Consider the following 24,552-nt stretch of genomic DNA (forward strand, 5'->3'; position numbering starts at 1 on the left):
TCCTTTCTTCCAAAGCATCAAATTCCAAACCTCTGCGTGTTATAGAACTGGGAAGCAATCCTACTACAAGATCCATTAATAATTACTTCCTCTTTTTCTCTTTAATTATTTTGAACAGGGAACACTATATCCAGAGCCAGTGATAAATTCAGAGCCTGAAAATCTCCTTGTTTCTCTTCTCTGATCACCCATTTTTCTCCTTGGATGTTTCTTTTAGGTCTTATGATGGTAAGCAAATCAATATCAACAGCCCTGAGTTAGCCTACTGTGGTATCCAACAGTAGCTATTTATATGACTCAGCAGGAAGTAAAAGGAATATTTTTCTGATGCTGCCTCTTGGTATAAAGAGTGATTGAGGACTTCTGATTTAAAGCAGTGGCTCAAAGCATAACACAAAATTTGCAACTTCTAGACTATAAAAGTTTTAATATATTTTTCTACCTCTGTCTCTTGTTATTAATACTAGTGAATTCACATCCCAAGTTTTCAATCTGCCACCACTTCATCATATAAAAATGGTAATGTTTAGAATCACATGGATTTGATATACTTTCATCAATGTGTGATAAGGATAGAGTCTGGGGAATGAGGAGTTATGCAGCTCTGATCCTCTGAGACTATGTCCAATGCTGCATGAATAACAGACTTTATATCTAAGCATTCAAGCTCACAAACAGTTCGGTCTATACCTCAAGATTCAAGTGCACATTCTAACTAACGTTTCATCCACAAAGCATAAGGATCCATATTGCAGTTCTACAACAATCTCAGAGCCTTTGTTTTATAGAATTCGGGTCAAGAACAAAGCCACCCTCTTCCCAGACTTGTAACATTTAAAGGTACAAAGTACCTTGAGTGTAACAAGAAAAGCAAGATCAACAACAGTAATCCTAGCAAAGATTTAAGGAATTTGGAGACCATGGGCATTGGTTATAGACTTTGCTTATTAGTGAAAAGGAATTCAATTAAAATAAGTCTAAGACAGACAAAATATATTCACTCACAACTGAAAAGTCCAGGAATAAAGCTGGGTTAAGGCCTAGCTTTATTTAAAGATTCAGATATTTCACCCAAATGGGAAGTCTTTTAATTATGACATTTGCTTCATTTTGAACCACATGTGCCTGACATTTCAACATCTTTGCCTCTACGTCCTCCCAAATTCGAGTACAGTGAAGAACGTTTCTCCTCCATATTTTCTGCAAAACTCCTAGGATTCATTCTGATCATACAAACTTGAGCCATGTGCCTTTCGTGAAACAGTCACTGTGGCTAGGGAGATTTGATACACTGGTTGGCAGAATTTGCATGTAAATCTCTCTCATGAAGCTGTTCTACAGCTCATGTCTGTAGCACCATGGTTTACGTGGAGTAGAAATCAATACATAGCCTTCATTTTCTCTTTATTGGTAGACTGAGATAATAGTGTCTTTAATAAATTTGTTGTTGTTGTACAGTCGCTCAGTCGCATCAGATTCTTTGCAACCCCATGGACTTCAGCATGCCAGGCTTTCCTGTCCTTCACCATCTCCCGGAACTTGCTCAAACTCATGTCCATTGAGTCGGTGATAAAATTCATTAGAACATCTTGAATCATTGATTTCCTTGGCAGATGATACAGCAGAGTCTTAGGCTTTATTTTCATCCCTGTCAGTGGAAACATAGTCCCAGTAATAGACTCAGAAACTTTTTCTTGTTTGGAATGACTCAGAAAAATGAGCCAGTAAATCAAAACTTTCTTACAAAATTAGTGGAAACTCTATGAGCCTAAAAAAGAATATGCCAACATGTACAAAAGGTGCTCTGTCACCCACGTGCAATGGCAAAGAAAGAGCAGAATAGATAAAAGCAAGAGTTCAAGAGTCTAGATGCTCATGTTCAATACTGATCTTAACCTTTAACAGTTTTGAGGCTTGGGCATTTATTCTAATGTCTCTTTGAGGCTTAGTGGGTAATTCATGAAAGTAATTAGAGCAGTCCCTTTCACAGAGTAAGCGGACAACAGAGCCTCTTCCATTAAACAAAGTATATGAAGATGCTTAGCAGATTCTAACTTGAGAAATAAGAGGAAGCCTTTTCACTAGTGAGGATGTACAAGACTTCTCAGGTATTATTCCAGTTTATTTATAACGTTATTATGAAATAGCACTGGACTGAAATCTCTCTAATCTCTCTAAATATGCCACAGTTCTGAGGAGTCAAACTTGGGGGAGGCATGATAGTCCAAGCATGATATTCAGTAAACTGTCTATAATATCTTCTAAAACCTTCACACACATTTTTTGTTTCTTCACACACACTTTTATTTCACATACTCCATCTTAGGTGGGATGGAGCTACCAGGTAAGGTCATACTTTGCTTTGAATCTGTGCTCCCCTCTGTTGAAAAACCAGTGCTTGCATAATTCTCATCTATGAGATAAAACTAAACTTTTTCAAATTACAGTCTTAACCTTAGTTTATTGATCATTTCTGCCATCTTAGAATTGGTTCCTCAAAATACTTCTTACCATAGTTATACTTCCAAAATATGCTAACAAATCCAAACAATTCACAAGTGTCAGACCTTTCTAATTGTGCCCACAAGGTAGCTGGGTCTCTTCAAATCTGTTGAACAATTTTCATTCTACATCTTTGAGGTAGATGGATGATTACCACTTAAAAGATATATTTCTTCTCTTTTACTTTATAGTGCCAGACTCTGATGCTTTTCTCCTGCCAGCTCTCTGACCACTCCAGGCTGCTCTTCTATATTGATAACCTATACTTTTCTACAATAGTGCTGTCAATAGAACTCGGTGATGAATATGGTAGCCACCAGCCATGTGCAGCTACTTAACACTTGAATTACAACTAGTGCAACTGAGGATCTGTTTTAAGTTTTATCCTGTAACTACACAGGTAGTGTACTGTATGGGACACCACAATTCTAGACTATCCTTCTGTCACTCAGAAGGGTCTTATCTACTCTCCATGCTTGAAATAGCCGCTGCTGTTTTCCAGCTGGCCTCTTGGATGTCTTTTCTTGTTTGCTTATAAACTGCAACTGTTAAAACTGGAACAAATGGTAATGATTACATTGTTCTTGATGTTTGCACTTTTCCCCCTATATTAGTATACAGCAGATTTTTCCCCCATTGATTCTGTGTCTTAAATACCTCTTAAATATGTCCATTCCCTTACCTGTCATTGCCACATGCTTAATTCAGGCTCTCCTAGTCTCTTTCCTGTATTATCAGAAAAGTTTTGCACTGCATAAGATCTTTGGTATCTTGGTGGGATGGTGAAATACTGCAATGAAAAATCACCAAAAAAAATAGTTTTCAGAAATTCACAACTATGCTATTCTTTGTGTTTCTGTACTTTTTCTCCCGGAGTCTACCCAAACCCATGTCCATCGAGTTGGTGATGCCATCCAACCATCTCATCCTCTGTCGTCCCCTTCTCCTCCCGCCCCCAATCCTACCCAGCATTAGGGTCTTTTCCAATGAGTCAACTCTTCGCATGAGGTGGCCAAAGTATTGGAGTTTCAGCTTCAACATCAGACCTTCAAATGAACACCCAGGATTGATCTCTTTTAGGATGGATTGATTGGATCTCCTTGCAGTCCAAGGGACTCTCAAGAGTCTTCTCCAACACCACAGTTCAAAAGCATCAATTCTGCGGTGCTCAGCCTTCTTCACCATCCAACTCTCACATCCATACATGACCACTGGAAAAACCATAGCCTTGACTAGATGGACTTTTGTTGGCAAAGTAATGGCTTTTAAATATGCTATCTAGGTTGGCTATAACCTTCCTTCCAAGGAGTAAGCGTCTTTTAATTTCATGGCTGCAGTCACCATCAGCAGTGATTCTGGAGCCCAAAAAAATAAAGTCTGACACTGTTTCCACTGTTTCCCCATCTATTTCCCATGAAGTGATGGGACCAGATGCCATGATCTTAGTTTTCTGAACGTTCAGCTTTAAGCCAACTTTTTCACTCTCCTCTTTCACCTTCATCAAGAGGCTCTTTAGTTCTTCTTCACTTTCTGCCATAAGGGTGGTGTGATCTGCATATCTGAGGTTATTGATATTTCTCCCAGCAATCTTGATTCCAGCTTGTGTTTCTTCCAGCCCAGCGTTTCTCATGATGTACTCTGCATATAAGTTAAATAAGCAGGGTGACAATAAACAGCCTTGACGTACTCCTTTTCCTATTTGGAACCAGTCTGTTGTTCCATGTCCAGTTCTAACTGTGGCTTCCTGACCTGCATACAGGTTTCTCAAGAGACAGGTCAGATGGTCTGGTAGTCCCATCTCTTTCAGAATTTTCCACAGTTTATTGTGATCCACACAGTCAAAGGCTTTGGCATAGTCAATAAAGCAGAAATAGATGTTTTTCTGGAACTCTCTTGCTTTTTCGATGATCCAGCGGATATTGGCAATTTGATCTCTGGTTCCTCTGCCTTTTCTAAAACCAGCTTGAACATCTGGAAGTTCACGGTTCACGTATTGCTGAAGCCTGGCTTGGAGAATTTTGAGCATTACTTTACTAGCATGTGAGATGAGTGCAATTGTGCGGTAGTTTGAGCATTCTTTGGCATTGCCTTTCTTTGGGATTGGAACGAAAACTGACCTTTTCCAGTCCTGTGGCCACTGCTGAGTTTTCCAAATTTGCTGACATATCGAGTGCAGCACTTTCACAGCATCACATAGTATGACTCTAAAATGACCTGAAATCACTTGCCTGAAATAGCATAAGAGCTTCTATGAAACTCTTAAAACCTATGTATCAAAAATAATTTGAGAGAGTATTTTAAGCTTTAACTTCACTCCTTCTGCATTTTAAGGCACAAGCAGAGTACTTTTACTTTCAGTGATGTGTAAGAAAGGATGATATTAAAGTTTAGGGGAGGGAAAGGAATTCCAAGCTTCCCATTTAGTCCTCTCGTTCCTTCCATTCTTACTTTTTATGTATTTATTTGTCTTTCTCTTTGCTTCACTTACAATATACACATTTTTTTTCTGAAACAGATTGTCGTGAACAAACCCTAAGGTTATTCCCAAGAAGTTACACATTTGTTTAAGTCCCTTTGAAGAAACTATGAATTGCTTCCAATCTATGGAATATGGCAAAAATTAAGGGATTTGTAGCTATAATTAAAGTCTCTTGCTTGTGTGTGTGCTAAGCTGCTTCAGTCATGTCCAACTCTTTGAGACCCCATGGACCATAGCCTGTCAGGCTCCTTTGTCCATGGGATTTTCCAGGAAGGAATACTGGAGTGGGTTGCCATGCCCTCCTCCTGGGGATCTTCCCCACCCAGTGATCGAACCCACGTCTCTTGCATCTCTTGCATTGCAGGTGGATTCTTTACCACTGAGCCACTGGGAAAGCAAAGCCTCTAATCACTGTTGTTGCTGGTTTTTTTCTTTTTTAGTTAATTAAAAGAGAGATTGCCCTTAGCCGGAGAACTGGCCTAATAGACAATTTTTAAAGAGGGCCCAGGCCTTGCCTCTAGGATGGGATGGGGAGGAAGGTGGGAGGGGGGTTCAGGATGGGGAACACATGTACACCCATGGCTTATTCATGTCATTGTATGTAAAAAACCACTACAATATTGTAAAGTAATTAGCCTCCAATTAAAATAAATAATATCAAAAAAATTAAGAGGGCCCAGGCCTTACCTCTAGTTAGAGAATCAAAATAACTGAAACATTCAGTCTTCATCATTATCCTTAGGGAAACCAGCTGCTGTGATTTTTGTAACCACAAAGAAATGAATTCTGTCGAAACCTAAGGGAACTTAGAGGCAGGCCCTTCCCTGGACAGGCCTCCAGGCAAGACTGCAGCCCAGGTGACTCCTTGATTTCCGCCTCCTGACATCCTGAGCAGAGAGCTCAGCTTAGCCAGCCCAGACTTCTACCTTACAGAAAGTACAAGATAATAAATGAGCTTCGTTTCAAACCAGTAAGTTGGTTGATTTGTTGCATAGAGCAGAAAATTACAATGAAGATATACATATCTTTGAAGTAACATTTTAAGAGTCATGCTAATATTTCACTCCACAAATATTCTAAGATCCTCCTTAATACATTCAATACATTTAATCCTTAAAATAACCCTGAAAGTATATTAATAATTTTGCTGTTTGCTTTTGTTTGTGAAAACAGACAATCTCTGAGCTTGGATACAACTCTGGAAATAGCAGATGATGCACGGTTAGGACCCAGGTCTGTCTGATTATAAAGCCTGTTTCTTGCCCACTCCCTTCGGTGATATTCATTTGACGATTGGTATCCTTGACATAATGCTAGTACATCTGCACCTAGGATTAATTACACAATTAAGGAAAATCTGGCATAAAGGTGTTTGGATTGCTTTGTCTTCTGTTCTTGTATTTTAATATCTTTGTGCATTTTGGAAGAAAACATTCTAGCTGTATTTAGATTGAAGGAAAATAAACTCATCATGGTGAAACATTACTGATCTAAATATTTTAGGGACACAATAAGACAAATGATGTTGCAGGTCTAGTTTATCAACATGGATATTTGCATTCAGGCTGGCACTGTGCCTTTTAGAAAGGTGAATTGCCAAGAATAGTGCAGTGCTTACAATGGGGCAGTGCTTACAATGCAGTGCAGGAGAAACATTCCATTTCTTATCACAAGTGAAATCACTATCTCTAATGATAAAAAGAGATTGGTTGGGATGATCCACATAAGTTCTCTGAGAAAAAGTCTATGCCTTAACCATGATGCTGTGATGAATGTTTCTTGCTTTATTCCGGCATAGCTCTCTCCTTAAAGAGATGAAAGAGAAGCACATTAGAATTATGTAAGGTAAAAAATTGAATGCAGTTTGTTTCTCATCAGTTTTTAGAGCTTGCAAATAACTATTCAAGAAGCATAACTCTTTAAAAAATTAAACAGGAATGTCAGTATGTTATGATAGAGTAATATATCCTGAACTCATTGTGATTCATCCTGTGGAAATCACCACAGAAGAAAAGGGACTGAATTGAGGCAGGAGTGTTGTTACTAAATGAATGCAAGGAAATACACTGATCTGGAATACACTGATCCCGTCTTTTTTGTTCAACATGTACCAGGATAAAATAATGACCTAGTTAGATTCATACTACCTGGTTTTCTTAACTTCAAAGACTGTAGTGACATTCATATAAGATCATGAAAGTTAAAACATTTAAAAATAGTGTGTATATATATATATATATATGTATGTATATATATATATATACACACACACACATATAATGTAAGGTATATATAATGTATATTTAAATGTAAGGTATATATAAATATAAGTGTATGTGTATATATATATTATATATATATATATAAATGTAAGGAATTATTGGGCTCATCTGTTACGTCATTGGTAAAGAATCCACCTGCCAATGCAGGAGACACAGGTTCGATCCTTGGGTCAGGAAGATCCCTTGGAGAAGGAGATGGCAACGCACTCCAGTATTCTTGCCTGGAGAATCCAATGAATGGATGAGTCTGGAGGGCTACAGTCCATGGGGTCACAAAAGAGTCAGACATGACTTAGCAACTAAACAACAACAAACCAAAGGAATTGTTGCTGTTGAAGCAAACATTCAACGTTCTTCCCTCAAACAGATTCAGAATTATAAAAATCACTTACTTCCTTTAATTGAAACTGTAACTATAGGGTTTTGCTTTTGGTAGCTCTTTTGAGAATTTTATAGATAAAGATCCCTCTGGAAATTCCAGGCTAATTAAAATCTTAAAATTCATAAAAGTATTGTTTACTTTATTATATTAAGTCATATGTGTGTGATAATTATATATATATATATATATACATAAATATATAGTGTTGCTGTTTCCACTTAGAAAATATAGAAAACTAAACTACTGAAAATTTTATGTTTTCAAAGTGTGATGAAAAATGGCCAATGTTGTTAACGATTGTGATCCATGAGGAGCTAAAAAATGAAACCAGAAATGCCCTTAAAATGATCATCATAATCACAAAATGAAAGGACATTAGTAGTTGCAGATGATGAAAAGTGACAAGTATAGAAGCTTATTTTTCTTTTACCATCATTCCCTTAACTGTGAGATCTATTCAAATCCCCTATTGTTTGTGTCATTTTAACATTCTCCAAAGACAAATTCCTGTCTCTCCAGTATTAAAATAAGCAGTATAAAAATAGAATCAATGATTTATCCAGGCAGTAACCAAAGAATTATTTTTTTCAAAGAAAATCACCTTCTCTCTCCCTCCTATTCTATCTATACACAGATCAGATGACCCAACATATCCACTCTATATTTTAACTTATTAGAGAAAATTAATGACCATATTTTTTACCTGACCTGAGGCAGGTTGTTCCTGACTGACTTGATTTGTCCTTTCACTCATCTTTTGTGTGTCTGAGTTTTTGTTCTGTTGATTTCATAGTTTTCTTTGAATGGAACTAAGTTTTAACTTTTCTTTTTCCAAACTCAGCTTTCCACCTTCCTTTTGATAGAGTGCCTTGATTTCCACTTTACTGAGAGTAATACCATCAGCCAAACACTACTATCCAATCTGCCATCTTCTCTATCTTTAAATCTATCTCTTCCCACTCAACTCCAATATTATTTGAGTCTCACCTAAAGTATCCCTATTACTTTTCAAGGCTTAACTTTCCTCTTTTGATCTCACTTCTTTGATTATCTTTCTTTTCAACATTTCCAGCTTCTCCTTCTCCCTCAGCTCTTGTGTTGCAACATAAAGTTGGGTTTGGCTTACCTCTATTTAAGGAAAAAAGTACTAGAGCATCTAGACAAAGCGACAACTGATTAAGTCCTAGATCCATCCTCGTTTATGGAAAACAGAAATAGAAAAACAACACATTTGAGAACTAAGTCTGAGAGTCAAGCAGTTTCTCAAATATGGAATTATTTCCATTGATAATGTGATATATGAAGGTCAATCAAGTCTCAGCTTTAATGACTGATCTATGCTTCACCCCCTTGAAAGAGAAAAATTCTGCCCATTTGTAAAAAGATGGAAAAAATGTTACATGCGCCTTCTATCTCTGCCTCTACCTAGGTCAAAGAACATTAAGTACAAATGGAAACAGTCAAATAGTAGTCAGTCAGAATATGTAAATTCTATCATTTCTGCTGGTCCTTGCTGATCTTACCTACTGGAGGATTTTTAACTGATACTAACCTATACTTTTTGAATGCCACATACATTGCCTAAGCCCCCTTAAAATTAATTTCTTATGCATGGGCCAGTAAGACCTTTACTTTCTCTCTAGCATGGTTCATACTTTCCATTCTCTGTAGCATATGATATATTTTATATTGATAAATGCAAGTAGTGAAAAAGTCAGGTTCACTATGATACCTATGAGGATAATCATTGACTTTCTTAGTCAATAGTCCAAATATAGGGGCCATTTAGAGTTGGAACATTCAGTAGCTCAAAATATGTATAATCACCCACAGAGCAATGGTTACCAAATAAATTTAGGCATCACCTCCAAAGCAAATTAAAACCTCTTCTGATACCCCCATATCCAAAACAGATTAAAGAAGAAATACTAAGATTGATGCTAAATATGAACCTGCAATTTGATTATTCTTCTGCCCTCTTCTGTCCCTTATTCATGGAAGTAGCTTTTGAGAAAATTCTGAGGATCTCCTAATATACCAAATAGCAGAGTTTGAAAAATTTGTAAAGTTCCGTGAAGCAGGAAGACTCCTGAGATAAAATGAACTAAGTAATAAAATATGATAGAGGCAATTTTGGCAGAAGCATAAATCACAAAGGACTACTAGACTTTGAAAGAAAAAATATTGCAGACAGTCCCCAACTTAGAATAGTTTGACTTATCATTTTTCAACTTTATGATTGTTCAAAAGTAATACCTAAATATTCTGTAGAAATACACTTTGAATTTTGAATTTAAATCTTTTCCTGGTTTGGGGACCTCAGTCTCATCCTCTCTTGTGATCCTAGGCAGAGCCAGAAAGCCACAGCTCCCATTCCGCCTTGAGATCATGAGGGTCAATGACAGATACACGTACAACCATTCTGGACCAGTATGGCCATTCTGCTCTTCACTTTTAGTACAGTATTTAATAAATTACATGAAATATTCAGTACTTTATAATAAAATAAACTTTATGTTAGGTGATTTTACCTAACTGCCAGGTAGTGCCAGTGGTAAAGAAGTCGCCTGCCAGTACAGGAGACAGAAGAGATGTGAGTTCAGTCCCTGGGTCAGGAAGATCTCCTGGAGGAGGGCATGACAACCCACTCCAGTATTCTTGCCTGGAGAATCCCATGGACAGAGGAGCCTGGAAAACTACAGTCCATAGGGTCTCAAAGAGTCAGACATGACTGAAACAACTTAGCACACAAACACAGGCTAATATAAGTGTTCTGAGCATGTTTAAGGTGTGCTAGACTGTGATGTTAGGTAAAATATTAAAAACCTTATGATTCAAGGTGTTTTCAACTTATGATGGATTTATTATGATGTAGCCCCATTTTAGGTGGAGGAAGATCTACATCAGTAAAAATGAAATACAAATTCTACAAGTATCTCCTAATTAATGTTTAGTGAAAGTGAAAGTATTAGTCACTCAGTCATGTTGGACTCTTCATGACCCCATGGACTGTAGCCCACCAGACTCCTCTGTCCGTGGGATTCTCCAGGCAAGAATATAATGGAGAGGGTTGTTACTATAGTTGTCTTACATGAAAGCATTCTTTGATATAAATACATATAATTAAGCAAATATAGCATGGGAAAGGAACACAACATAGGTGAATAGACTATAAAGTAGTTCTACCTACATATCAACCAAAATTACTGAAAGATTTTTCATTAACTCTGAAGAACTAATGTTATTCAAGTCTGAATAAGATTTTACACAACTGGCTTTCCCAAGTTAAAAAGAGGAAACAACATTTATTCACACTTTGATGTTGTTTTTGTGGAAGACTAATTAATTAAAAGGCTATCCATGTATACTTTCTATCTCACTAACATATTTTCTAGACCAAGAAGCATCAAATTGTGAAAACAAAAATATTCACATGTGTGAACAGTAAAACTACTCTTTACAATGTATAGTTTAGATTTATGAAAAAGGCAACAGTATAAATAATATATACAAAAATATATGGCTAGATTAGAAACAACTACTGAGTATGGTAGTGTGTAAAAGTTAGAATGACAAAAGGTTTAATGAGCTTTTATTCTGTATAGGTGAATTAGGAGTTAAGAATGAAAGGAAGAATATCGAAAAGGCAGGAAAAATATTCAAGGAAGAAATCAGAAAAGTATTCAACAGTGGCCAAAAATTACCCAAAAACATAGGTTGAAAGGACAAATTAGAGTATTTATCCTTAAATAGCTAATTTTCTCAGAAAGAATAAAGCTTTTACTTCCTTGGGTTAAATTGGCTTCCTGGTCATGAGTCCTCACCTTGGAAATGAATGTAACTTCCTTCAAAATAAAACTAAGCACAGAATGGTAATTCTATAGAGCAAGGAATTTAAAGCTGTGTGTGAGTTGAAAAGCTTATGAGTAAAGGTACATTTATCTGCCAAGATCTCAGTATTGTGTTAAATCCCTAACATTCAGCATTGGAGTTCTCAGGGGACTGCTGTAGACTTTAATCAAAAGAACATTTTGCAGTTTGGTTTAAAAGGTCAAACTTGCTAACTTATCCTTATGTGATGCTAGTTTAGTAATGGTCTGGTAACTTGGCTTGTAGATTGTCATGACCCAGATCATTTTGTGGCAATAGGAAATTGATGTGAATACTTTCAGCCTTACTCAACCATTAAAAAGAACATTAGCTTGGCTTTTGTGTCAGAGTACAGCGACTCACAGAAAGAAAGTCTTAGAAGTTGCAAACAGAACAGATCCAAGGATATTAAACTTTTTTCTTTTTCATAAACATCAGAATATAGCACAAAAAAATGCTTCATGAAGACTGAAAAAACATTGTAACAAAAGGCAGAAGGGCCTCGGCCTGCATTTGACTACTAGGAGTGTCTGTATTTCTATTAGTCCTGAATATTTTTTCCAAAATGGGAAGTAAAAGATAAGTGGTCTCTCTTCCACTCTTTGCATTTCATCAGTATGGAAGGCAAGATTGGCTATTAAACGATTGTCCAGTTATACAAACAATTTATGGAAATTTTGGTACCACAAAACCAGGGGAAATGATTTATTGCTTTCTAAAAACAATGGTCTCAAAAACTGAGGTGAGAAGGGAGAATTTGTGGTTCAGACACTTTGGACACACTGCATAGGTGAAGATGGCAAACATAACACTCAAAGTATTCATATTTATCAAATTGCCTAACTTAGCTATCTGGATATACAGGACAAATAAATGGATCACCACAAAGACTGCTTCATAATCAAGACATCATTGAATTCAAGTTAGTTTAATTCCTTGAAGTACTGTAAGTGAAAGCAATGTACTTTTAAAATTTTGTAGGTTTTAATAACAATGGCTACATAATTTTTGTTTTTCACAACTAGCATATGAAGATATTTTAAAGATAAATATACTGTTGTAATTTCAAAGCTATATCCAGAAACTCTTAAATACCTCTCCCCTCAAGAGGTGGACCTTAATTCCCCTTTACTTGAGTGTAGGTTGCTTTTAATGACTCATTTCTGGACAATGAAATATGACAGAAACTATGTAATGTCACTTCTGAATTACATTCTGAAGTAACTGAAGCTCCTCATTTTGAATCATTTCTTTCCCTCCCTCTTTTTCTCTCCTTCCCTCCCATGTCCCCTCCCTCCCTCTTTCTCTCTCTCTTGTAAATTATTTACTGTGGGGGAAGCTAGTGGCCATATTATGAAGATACTGTGTGAGCTTATGGACAGATGTTCATGACAAGGGACTGAGACTTCTCAGGGTTCACACAACATTGGAAGTAGGTCCTTACACAGTCAGATTGTGAAAAGATTGCAACTATGGTCACCAATCTTAAGAAGCATTTCCATGAACAAAGCTAGTGGAGGTGATGGAATTCCAGCTGAGCTATTTAAAATCGTAAAAGATGATGCTGTTTAAGTGCTGCACTCAATATGTTGACAAATTTGGAAAATTCAGCAGTGGCCCCCAGAATGGAAAAGGTCAGTTTTCATTCCAATCCCAAATAAAGGGAATGCTAAAGAATGTTCAAACTACAATACAGTTGTGCTCATTCCACATGCTAGTAAGGTAATGCTCAAAATCCTTTAAGCTAAGGTTTCAACAATATGTGAACTTAGAACTTCCAAATGTACAAGCTGGATTTAGAAAAGGCACAGGAAACAGACATGAAATTGCCAACATATGTTGGATCATAGAAAAAGCAAGGGAATTCCAAAAAAATATCTACTTCTGCTTCATTAATTACACTAAAGTCTTTGACTGTGTGGATCACAAAAATTGTAGAAAATTCTGAAACAGATGGGATTATCAGACCACCTTACCTTAGAAACCTGTACCCAGGTCAGGATGTAACAGTTAGAACAGGATGTGGAACAAGGGACTGACTCAAAATTGGAAAAGGAGTACATCAAGGCTATGTACTGTCACCCTGCCTATTTAACTTATATGCAGAATAGATCATGGAAAATTGTGGGCTGGATGAAGCTCAAGCTGGGATCAAGACTGCTGGGAGAGGTATCAACAATCTCAGATATGCAGATAATACCACTGTTATGACAGAAAGTAAAGAGGCTCTAAAGAGCCTCTTGATCAAAGAGGTGAAAGAGGAGAATGAAAAAGCTGGCTTAAAACTCAACATTCAAAAAACTAAGATCGTGGTATTTGGTCTCATCAGTTCATGGCAAAAGATGGGAAAAGTGGAAACAGTGACAGATTTTATTTTCTTGTGCTCCAAAATTACTGTGGATGCTGACTGCAGTCATGAAATTAAAAGATACTTGCTCATTGGAAGAAAAGCTATGACAAACTTGGACAGCTTATTAAAAAGCAGAGACATCACTTTGCCAACAATGGTCTGTCTATTCAAAGCTATGATTTTCCACTAGTCAAGTACAGATGTGAGAGTTGGACCATAGGGAAGGCTAAGCACCAAAGAATTGATGCTTTCAAACTGTGGTGCTAGAGAAGACTGTTGAGAGTCCCCTGGATGGTGAGGGGATCAAACTAGTAAATCATAAAGGAAATCCACCCTGGATATTCTTTGGAAGGACTCATGCTGAAGCTGAAGTTGAAGATTCAATACTTTGGCCACCTGATGGGAAGAGCTGACTCATTAGAAAAGACCCTAATGCTGGGAAAGACTGAAAGCAGGAGAGGGAGATGACAGAGGACGAGATGGTTAGATGGCATCACCTACTCAATGGACATGAGTTTGAACAAGCTCAGGGAAATGATTAAGGACAGGAAAGCGTGGCGTGCTGTAGTCCATGAGGTCACAGAATCAGACACAACTGAGTGACTAAACAAATTATGAAGGCAACAAATTATTCCATGTTACAAGGTAACATATCAGAATGAAATTAGGTTAAAATAAATACTGAATATAAATTCATATTTGTATTATTTCCACAGACCATTCCTATATGAATGAAGAGGAAATATATTCAAGGGCAACAATCAAGTATTCTTCATTTACCTATTAAGCCAGGGATGCATTTAGTTGACTTTAGGTGATTTGAAAGGTCTTTGAACTTTAAAGAGCTGTTTGAATTAGCTGGACACAGATGGCTAATGAAATTTTAAGCAGCAGAATAATCACAGGGGTGGTTCCAGGTCAGGTGAATAGTTTACTCTAGATTTTTAAAAAATATTTTTGGTCCTTGTGTATATTTAATTAGGCAATCCTAAAAGAAAACATTTAGATATCAAAAGCAAACTAAAAGAAAAAAATGTAACTCCACCCAAATGCATTTTGGAATATATTTTACATGAGAGCAATCATATAATATCATGGTATTACATTATTGCTGTCAATGCAGATATATCACTGCAAGTTCCTTTTTTATTTTTTGTTTCCTCCACACACACACCCCGTCCCCTCCACTGGTTACTTCACATGATCTTTTGCATAGATGTATGGGATCCATTACTTTGTCAGCAAAGGTCCGTCTAGTCAAGGCTATGGTTTTTCCAATAGTCATGTATGGATGTGAGAGTTGGACTGTGAAGAAAGCTGAGCGCCAAGGAATTGATGCTTTTGAACTATGGTGTTGGAGAAGACTCTTGAGAGTCCCTTGGACTGCAAGGAGATCCAATCAGTCCATCCTAAAGGAGATCAGTCCTGGGTGTTCATTGGAAGGACTGATGTTGAAGCTGAAACTCCAGTACTTTGGCCACCTGATGCGAAGAGCTGACTCATTTGAAAAGACCCTGATGCTGGGAAACATTGAGGGCAGGAGGAGAAGGGGACAACAGAGGATGAGATGGTTGGATGGTATCACCGACTCAATGGACATGAGTTTGGGTGGACTCCGGGTGTTGGTGATAGACAGGGAGGCCTGGTGTGCTGCGGTTCATGGGGTCACAAAAAGTCTGACATGACTGAGCAACTGAACTGAACTGACGGGATCCTTTATAATCCATGCTAGGGAAAAATAATTTCCATTGCATTAATAAATCATTGTGAACCTAGTCTATCCCACTAAACAATCTGGAAGGAAGAAAGAGGAAGGCAGCTGACTGAGAGCACAGCTTGAGCACCAGCATTCCTTCTTACCTGCCGACTGCCCTTCCTTCCAGAAGGTAGAGAGCCTTCTCTAAAGAAGTTCTGTCCTATAACGAAAGTGACTTGTGTATCATCTGGGAGAGCAGACTTCTGGATTATTAATATCTCTGTGTGAAAAACAGGACACATAAGTGAATGGAAGTACAAGTCAAGCATGTGACTGAAGTAATAACTTCAAGTGAAAGAAGCATATGGCTAGTGTGAAATCCATCTACAATATTCACATATAATACTGAGTTTCAAACATTATTAAGTATTAGATGATCCTTCATATCTTAATCTACTTAGTTTTATCCATTGGTCTCCATCGATTAAGTATTTGAGTTCTTTGTTTTATAATGACAGCTCCTCTTGCCCATCGGTGTTGTCCTTTCCTCCCCACTTGGACATTGGTGATCAAAACACACCCAGAGATCCTCCCTTGTGTGGTCATGGACCACTGCTAGTTTTCCAGCCATGTCAGGACCTTGCAAGATAAAACTGCCAGCAGAGGTTGGCATAAGTACACCAAGATCTAAACAGTGACTCAAAGTGAACCAGGGTACATATGCTGTAGTTATAATAAATTAGCATTGTAGTTTTCACCCCCATCCATGGGTTTTGCTTGGGTGTTTATGTATAAACACTTGCTCATAGGAGAAAAGTTATATATCTTAAAGTTGTCAATCAATTTGGTAAATGACATATGATATAGGGAGGGACCTCCACTTTAAAACAAAACCCAACTCTACCACACTGAGGGGCTGTTTCTTGTTTCCAGACAGCCCACTCTCATGCTTTCTCAGGAATGTACTTTCCCTTTGTTTAATAAAACTCTTGCTACTTAAAACTGCTCTATGACACTCAACTGAATTCTTTCCTTCGAGAGGACAAGCACAAAGAAAATTGTCATTCTGCCGGTGACAATAACCTATAAATACGTATAGTTTGTATATATAATTATGATATTTTGCTGCTTTAATTACTGCATGTTTAATGTGTAGTATTTTTTTACATTTTTTGAAATGAGGTGGGAATATAGATAAATAAATTTTTGAAATTATATAAGCAAGATAACTCCTAGGATAGTAACCTGAACTGTGTTTAACAATATAACCAAATAATAATTATGTCAGCTAATAATAATACTAAAGGAGTGATAAGAAAAATCAGAGTGGTTATTTTTAAACACACAATCTAAGAAATATGTCAGCGTTTAATTTTTGAAACAAATTGTTTAGTATCAGACTGTGATGATACTGTTAATCACCTGCCAGTTAACCACACACACCAGCACTCACAAACAAATCAGTGAAAACAGCTACCTGGCACAGTACAATCAAAACAGCTGGCTGATAGATTGGAGTTTTCCATTTCTAATTAGCTATTGTATATGTATAGTTTCAAAATTAAAATGCGAAAAGGATCTGAAACAGATGCAAACTGTGCATGCTTATTCAGAAGCAACTTTAATTTCATGCTTTTTTAATACATTATTTTGGAAGTTCTTTGAAGAAAGCATGCATTCCAAAAAAAATGTTCCTTTCAATGTGTAGCTTCAGCTATATGGGGCTTACATGCAACACATTTTACAAAAGTATACAAGTCATCATTATGTTCGAGTTTATTAGAAAATTGCCTCCTGGAATACTTTTTCCTGGCCACTTCAGGTCCTTGAATGTTTAGTATAAAATAACAAAAAACTTAAATCCTGATTTTAAATCTCACCTTCTGACCAACAAATAGTTCAGACTTCTGAACTGAATGTTCTAAATCACTTTTAAGTTAAAGCATTTTATTGGTGTTAGTCTAAGAAACAAGACTGTATAATCATTTGTGGTCATTTTCTTCAAAACAGTTTTTCTTACAATCTTTGAAGTGATAGATACAGGCTCTGTTTATCCAGAAGCATCTGTCTGTGGATAAGTATTTCATAAGAAGTTCTACAGAACCAGAAGTAAAATCTCAAGTAGCCACTGTAGGGAAAGTACCAGCATGAGGATCTTTCCTCCTCAAAGGCCTCCTACAGGGAAGAAAAGCTTACTGTGACCTCCTAGGGGGAAATAATTGTTGTGGCCTGAGGCACTTCTTTGATCTAACACCACTGTTCTAAAGGTAAATTCTCCAGTGCCTCTCAAGAAGTAATTGATAGTTATTCCACTAGTGTTTGTTGTTGATATAAAGGACCAACTACTCTCCTAAAACTGAAGTCTATTTTGTTAAAAAGAAGACCAAAAAAAGAAAAAAAATCAACTCTTCAGAGTGATACAATGCTACTTTCCTAGCATAAATTCTAGGTTGTGGTTAATATCTTGGGTTTGGGACACCTGAAAAGTGAAGTCGCTCAGTTGTGTCCGACTCTTTGCGACCCCATGGACTGTAGCCTACCAGGTTCCTCCGTCCATGGAATTTTCCAGGCAAGAATACTGGAGTGGATTGCCATTTAGCCAAAGTCTAACCCAGGACTTTTATCAGGCTACCTCCTGTCAAGCCTCAGGTTCTTCTTTCTGTGATGTTCCACTCACACTCTGAGGGTCATTGTGAGGATGAAACTCAAGTGCTTACATAAATCCCTTGGCACTGCATGATACCTAGTAAATGTTTAAGTAATAATTAGCTGGAATTTAAATTTTCTGTGTAGTTCACTTTTATAAACAAAATCCTATCCATTTTCACTGATAATTAAACAAACCCCTTTATATGCCTGGCTTCTTTTATTTTCTCAGCATTTACATTTAGAGTAACTTGTGTACCTATATTGTTATACCATTATTTTGCTCTTTTTGATATTACCTTATGCCTTTTCTGAATTGCATAATAAAAAGGAAACATTATATAACAGAGATTTGAACCAAACTATCTCTCTTCTTTCTTTCTTGTTTCCTGGTCTGTCTCTATCTTGTGAATAGTAAACTCCACCTCATATAAACAGAATATAATTTAAAATTTTAATTTTTATCTGATCAAAACATCATGTATATTTCCAGTCATATCTATGTATAGTAAATAATGATATGAGTGTCCAAAAGGGATGATTCTTAATTTTCTTAGATTTATTGAAATCATGTTTACTATCCCCATATATCATCTATCATATTGTGTTTAACTTTTAATTATTAGTAAAGAAAAATGTGGATGATTGATGAAAAGAAATGGAGCTTACATGGGAATTTTAGAAGATTAATTCATGTGTTTCCTGTGTTTTTGCCAGTGGAATGTTCTTCTGATCATGTAGTGGAAAAGAATAGGTTACTTAACATTGAATGGTGTAAAAAAAATGTTTATAAAACAAGCAATTATAGAACTTCTAATATGTGGTGATTTATTTTACATTATGTAATGCTGCTCCAGGGATAGAGTATAAAAGGGTTGAGGAGTTACGACAGTACAGCATTAGCTGCTGTAAGTAAGGCGACCAGGGAAGTTAGTTCTGAACAGGTTATACTGAAATTACATACAGAAATATGACTCTCTTAAAGTTTGAAGAGATTTATAGATATCCATCTGAGGAATGTAGCTTGTGCTCCTTCTGTCTTACTCTGTCTCAATATCTTAGTCTCTGTCTCAATCTTTCTGTTAATATCTGTCTGTCTCTCTCCATACTACACACACACACAAACACACACACACACACACACACAGTACACTGCATTCTAATCTCCATGTTAAAAGTTTCTAAGTATCTTTAATTTCTGGGGGCTGATTTATAGACAATGAACCTTGGTCACATAATGAAAGGTAACTTAGTATATGCTTAGAAAATTACCAGCAGACTATTTGTTATTTTTTTTAAAGTATTAGTTCTAATAAAGTTATAGTTGCTACAGAACAACAAAGAAGAGTGTGTGTGTATGCAAAGTCTTCTCAGTTATATAAGACTCTTTGCAACCCTGGTGGACTGTAGCCCACCAGATTCCTCTGTCCATGGGGTTTCCCAGGCAAGAATACTGGAGTGGGTTGCCATGCCCTCCTCTAGGGGATCTTCCCAACCTAGAGCTCGAACCCATGTCCCTTATGTCCCCTGTATTGACAGGTGGGTTCTTTACCACTAGTGCCACCTGCAAAAAGAGATACAGCAATCCTTTAAGTTGTAAGCAAATTTGGTTTAGGGTAAAGACAATATAATTTTGTTATTGTTTTCCAAGTCATTTATAATTTTATTTTCTCTAAATTTGCATTCTCTTATTAGTCTATTTCCAGAAGGTATGATTAATTTCCAAATTTCCAAGATTTTTCTATTGTGGTTTAACTTGTTTTATTTATATCAGAACAGCTGACTTCAACAGCTGGTTTTTCTTGACATATTTTCAGTCAGTAATTTTCCATTTCAATCAATTCCAATCAGCTTATTTACTATAGTAAAACAATTCTCCAGAGCATTTTGGAAGTTTTTCTTACACTTGAAATGAACATTTACCATTAGATATGCAAATTATTTGCCTAATATCTCTTTAATGGTCCCCAAATAAACACACACATTTGCCACTGTTACTACCTATCGGGTAATATGGATTGACTAATTGTTCTTGTGATAGGGAACTATGTATCTTTGACACTTATTAAATGAAGAAGTCTCATGTTTCTTAAACATCATTTATGAGCTCTGTCTGTATATTTGTCCATTTATGCTATTTAAGTCATTTTACAACCAAATATGTAAGTATACTTTAATATATATTCTAAATGATTGCATGCACCGATAAGTCAGACACTGAAAAGGTAGTGCAGATAAAAAGTGAAGTCATAAAAATTGCATGGGGTTAATATAAAAATGGATTTTTAAACATTACAAAAAATGTTTGATAATGTTCAGTCACGGAGAGGAGCATGGGTAGTTGCTCCTCTGAAAGTGCAGATGCTGAATTCAAATAACCAGGGTATGATTCAGCTCTGCCCCCTATTTGCTTTGACCTGGGGCAGGTCACCTCTTTTCCCCACAATTCCTTCAACTGTTGTTGTTGTTTAGTGGCTCAGTAATGTCCGACTCTTTGCAACCCCACAAACTTGTAGCCTGCTGGGCTTCTCTGTCCATGGGATTCTACAGGCAAAAATACTGGAGTGGGTTGCCATTCCCTTCTCCAGAGGATCTTCCCAACCCAGGGATCAAACCTGGGTCTCCTGCATCGCAGGCAGATTCTTTACCATCATGCCACCAGGGAAGCCCCTGTTTGTGTATGCTGCTACTGCTGCTGCTGCTGCTAAGTCGTTTCAGTCATGTCCATGTATAGGAAAATGCAATATGAAAAAGTCAATTATACTTACATCAGTCTATAAAGGCAATGTATTTTAAAAATTCTGTCTTATTTTAACTGCTTTGATGTAAGCAAACAAGTTAATATTACAACAGTATTAAATAGAAATTATAAGAACAAAAATGTCAAATTGAAGGAAAAATGGAAATTACACCTATTAAAAATTGACTTATTATATTGTAAAAATGATATATTGTGTTATTGGTGAAATTTGTCCATTGACAAAAAGAAAATTCTAGGCACAATTGGGATCTTGATATCTGATGGAATAGAGAAATAAAAATTGAGAAAGGATGATTATTTAATAAATATTAATAGATCTGATAATTGGCATATATATGGGAAAAATAGTTAGAAATTCCTGTACTCACAAGCAAACCATTCCAGGTGGGTTAAAAAACTAAACGGTAACATAAAATTTGAAACTTAAAAGAAGTCCCTTTATGAATTTGTATATGAGAAATTTCTTCAAAGTGATACAAAAATCACACAACACAAACAAAAGGATTGATTACTTATAATTATATTAATGTTAAAGAAACAAAAAGTCACAGCAAAAATTGTCAGAAAAATGCATTTTAATGTCATGCAATTGTCTATTTTCTCCATCTAAAAAGGCAAACAGCTATAAAAAAAATCTGAAAGAATAAAAACATAAGAAAGCAATACAATGAAAAGGGAATCTAAATGAAGAATATAAAATTGAGAAACTAAAAAGGCAATTTGACTAATAATTAATGACAACTGAAACCACTAAAACTGAGCAATTCTTATCCCACAGATGAATAAAAACTGATAGTGCCAAGTGTTGTCAAGAATACTGAACAATGTAAATGCATCGTATATGCCATGTGGTAGATAGTAGGTTGGCCCTATGATCCCTGTACCATGATATTCCTTCTGTGTATAATCCTTTGAATGCAATCAAGACCTGTAATTGCCTTATACAACCTATAGAATGTGGAGAAGTAAATAAATATTGCAGATGTAACTAAGGTTTTTAATATGTTTATTTTGAGTTAATGCAAAAGGAGAATATCCTGAATTTACCTGACTTAAATAATTTGAATGTCCCTAAAAGACAGCCTGGATGTTTCCAAGGTCAGAGATTGGAGGTAGGAGAGACTGTGCAATCTTATTGTAATAGCCAGCCTTGTTGGAGAAGCCCTCATAATAAGAAACTGTTGACAGCCTCTAGGACATATAGGTGATCTCTAGAACAACAGAACATCCAACCTACTGCCAGAAAGACAAACAAAATCCAATCCATATTCCCTACCATACAGGTACAAGAAAATGAATTCTGCCAATAAGAAGCTTGAAATCAGATTCTTCTTCAGTTGACCCTTCAGAGGAGGATTCAGCCCAGCCAACTCCTTGATTGCAGTCTTGAGAAACCCTGACTAGAAGGTCCATTAAGCCATGCCTAGATTTCTGACATACAGAAGCTGGAAGGTAATTAACGTGGATCTTAAATCACTAAGCTTGTGGTGATTTGTTTCACTGGCACTAGTGGTAAAAAACCCACCAGCCAATGCAGGAGACATTAAGAGACACGTGTTCGATCCCTGGATCAGGAAGATTCCTGGGAGGAGGGCATGGCAACCCACACCAGTATTCTTGCCTGGAGAATCAGGTGGACAAAGTAACCTGATGGGCTACCGTCCATAGGGTCGCAAAGAGTTCTACACAACTAAAGCAACTTAGCACTCATGCAGTAAAAAACTAACAGAAACACTTTGATAAAGCCTTGACCATGTCTAATGAAATTGGGTATAGACATACTTTTCAAACCACTATATATTTTACTTATGTTTCTTGTTTATATTCTGTCTGCCCAATAGACTGTAAGAATCATGAAGACTAAGCGTTTTTCCTCCTTTTTTTTTTTTTTTTAAACTTCCTATACCCGTCCTTGACCCAGGCTAGAAGAGCTCCTCCCTAAGCTGCACACTTTAGGATTTGGGTGGGTGCCGGCACTCCTTCCACTGCTACAGACAAGCACAGAAACACCAGGAAGGAACCTGAGATTTCTAAATGGATATCTGGTATACCTGGACTTAAAGAAGCTAAATTTGAAACATTGGAAGGTAAAGCTGTTAAGATTTTGTTCCACTCACTTATGACAGTTAAATATGCAGACGTGATATATGGGCCTACATCTGTACCTGTGCTCAGGGCTGCACAACTCTCAGCATGGGGCTGGTTTGTGGGTTCTTCCTGCTGCAGAATTGTCAGTGATCTGCCCATTTTCTCTAGTTATGCTTAGAAAGAAAACTCTGGCAGAACCATTTATTTGTCCTCTGATGGGTATGCCTACAACAGATGGAAGGGTATGCACATGGTGACTCCATTTATAGAGATCAGAAAACTTGGGGGAAGATCTGGATTAAGAGGAATATTAGAGTTAAATTTTTGAAATATTGCATATGAAGTATATGAATTTTCTATTGCTGCCATAGCAATCTGCCATAAACTGGAATTAATGCAACTTTATTGTCTTACAGTTGTTGTAGGTCAGAGTCTGGTATGGGTCTCACTGTACTAAAATCAGTGGTCAGCCAGACTGTGTTTCTTTCTGCAAGCTCTAGGGAGAATCTGTTTCTGTGCTCATTCACCTGTTAGCAGAACTAAATTTCTTGTAGGGGAAGGTCTGAGGTCCCCATTTCATGGTTGGCCATTAGTTAGAGTCCACTCTTAGCTCCTAAAGGACTCTCTCCAGTCCTTGGATGTAGTCTGTGCATCTCAGAACCAACAACACGTAGTCTGGCTGGTTCTTACGTCACAACTCTCTGAACTTCTTCCATAAGTCACATTTCTGTCTGACTACACGCAGGAAAGTTTTTCTGCTTATAAGGACTCATGTATTAGATTGGGCTCATGCAGATAACCCATTATTAATCTCTATACCTCAAGGTCCAAAGCCTTGATCACATTTGCAATACCCTATTTTCCACATAAGGTAATACATTCACAAACTCCAGGGATAAAGACCATATCTTTGGGAGGGATATTTTTTGACAGCCTCATAAAAGGACAATGAGATAGCCAAGTTACCATGCTGGGCATGTGTAGATTTTGTATAATATGTCCAACAGCAATTTTGGCTTATTTTCAGATATTTTTTTAAGATTAGGAACATGCTTATTGAAAAATATTCTGCCCTGCTTCTACATATTTTCTGGATTTTGAGTCCAGAGTTGTTTTTTCTAATTAGAACAGAGAGAATCAGTATACATATATATTACATTGGCATAATGTAATATATTATAAAACTGAGTTGGATCTTTTTCAATTTTTCCTCATCCTTGTGAGTTTCAAACAAATAAACTTCTCTTGGACTTGGGAACTAAACAAAAAGTGGAAGCCATACTTATATAACCTTCTACATAATGTTACTCTCCTGGGCTAAAGCTCAGCAATTTTACGATGCAGGTCCATGTCCTCTGGATTGTTAAAAGAAGGTCTGAAAATGAAAGTCACTCAGTTGTGTCTGACTCTTTATGATCCCATGGACTGTAGCCTGCCAAGCTCCTCTATCCATGGGATTCTCCAGGCAAGAGTACTGGAGTGGGGAGCCATTTCCT

At 36.8% G+C, this 24,552-nt stretch overlaps 1 long non-coding RNA gene across 1 annotated transcript in view; it reads right to left on the reverse strand.

Annotated features, from left to right (window-relative positions):
• Positions 1-1,015: 1,015 nt before the first annotated feature.
• LOC145530203 (uncharacterized) overlaps positions 1,016-24,552 on the reverse strand; it is a 31,575-nt gene continuing 8,038 nt past the window's right edge. Inside the window, exons 2-4 of the long non-coding RNA XR_014071545.1 lie at positions 15,726-15,841; positions 3,185-3,292; positions 1,016-1,648 (exon numbers count right to left, since the gene is read on the reverse strand). This is a non-coding gene — a long non-coding RNA (uncharacterized LOC145530203). The remainder of the gene's footprint in view (positions 1,649-3,184; positions 3,293-15,725; positions 15,842-24,552) is intronic.

Source organism: Giraffa tippelskirchi, chromosome 12, assembly GCF_054371585.1.
Source record: "Giraffa tippelskirchi isolate mGirTip1 chromosome 12, T2T-mGirTip1v1.2.pri, whole genome shotgun sequence".
NCBI lineage: Eukaryota > Metazoa > Chordata > Mammalia > Artiodactyla > Giraffidae > Giraffa > Giraffa tippelskirchi.